Raw genomic sequence first — 1,628 nt, 5'->3', positions numbered from 1 at the left:
GTGATGTAACAGAACAAAAAATATTATCCAATAATATAATTAATATCACATACACTAAAACCTTTTTGAAGATTACTAAAAAGATCTTTTTAGTAGTATATCAAGAAAGAACTATAAGAAATTAAAGCTGGAACCAGAAAAGAACATGGCACGATCAATATTTTTATATTTTTGCTCGTGTCAGATGTATATTGACTGAAAACACAGATATCATATATTTACTTATATATTATTGACTTTAAGGCATTACAATGCAAAGGCATTGCACTTTGTAAATGATAATACATTACAAATAACATTGAGAAGAGTAGGAAGTCTACAACATTTAATTATGTTCATGTGGAAGTTGTTTATCAATTAAAAAGCAATTCTTTACCTGGAACAAAGGAATATTGCATTGTAGAAAGTCAGGAAAAGCATCAGTGTTAATAGTCTTTCACCATATAGATATAACACATGTGCTGAGAAAATAATTCTTTAAATTAGACTATATGAAGAAAAGGTACATGTTGTAGTCTAATGGTAAGAATCTGCAATATCAAAGACATACAGTTCAAATCCACCAGCTGCTCTTTGCAAGAAGGATGGACAGTATTCTCCCATATAGTTTACTGTTTCTGAAAATCCACTGGAGGATCATCCACAAGTCAGTTCCAACTCAATAGCCAACAACAGCAACAATTGCATATGAAGAATAATGTAGCATAAGAACTGAAGTAATGAGTCCATAATATCCCTACCTATGTTTGCAGAAAGAAAACTTGAAGCATTCATTGAAGAAGATCAACAACTTCAGAATAGATTACACCTGAAGCAAAAGTTCTCACAACTGGAACAATAATCAACATTATACTAGAGAAATAGTTGAACTTATTCATAATTTCATTTTGCTTGCATCTGAAATCAACATATATGTAAGTCAAGAAATAAAATTACATACTTTATTGAACAAAACTATTGCCAAGTATTTCTTTAAAATCTTAAAGAGTAAAGCTGTCATTATAAAGACTAAGGTGTGTCTGCCCAAAGTCATGGTATTTCCCACTGCTTCTTATGTATGTAAAAGTTGGACAATGACAAAGGAAGCCTGCAGAATAATCGATTTCTTTTCATTGAATTATTGACAAAGAATAATTAATATTAATGGACTGGCAAAATAATAAATCTGTCAGGGAAAATACTAGGAAAGATTTGCTTCTTTGCAAAAAGGATCAGGAAACTTTCTGACATACTTTAGGCATATTATAAAGAAGGGTTGTCTCTAGAAGAGGATATCATGTTTGGAACAGTGGAGAGTCCGAGAAAGATAAGAAGCCTCATGATAAAGTGGACTGGTGTAGTGTCCAGAACAATGAATTTAAGCACAGCTGAAATTGTGAGAGTGGAGCAGGATAACTTGGATTTTGGTCTATTTGGCATAAGGTCAATAGGTTGTTGTTGTTGTTGTGTATCATCGAGTCAGAACCAAGACATAGTTGACCCGTCAGTAGGTTTTCAGATAGTAAATTTCAGGAGTGGATATTTTCCAGCCTCCTCCTGTGGAACAGCTGGTGGATTCAAACCACGTGCTTTTAAAAAAGTCTATGAGAGTCTTTAACCTCTCTCCATTGAGAATATTGTTAGCTCTC

This window comes from Elephantulus edwardii, unplaced genomic scaffold (assembly GCF_000299155.1).
Source record: "Elephantulus edwardii isolate Elephantulus edwardi_28Jun2011 unplaced genomic scaffold, EleEdw1.0 scaffold00058, whole genome shotgun sequence".
NCBI lineage: Eukaryota > Metazoa > Chordata > Mammalia > Macroscelidea > Macroscelididae > Elephantulus > Elephantulus edwardii.
The sequence above is the reverse complement of the archived record's forward strand: the minus strand, read 5'-3'. Positions refer to the sequence as shown.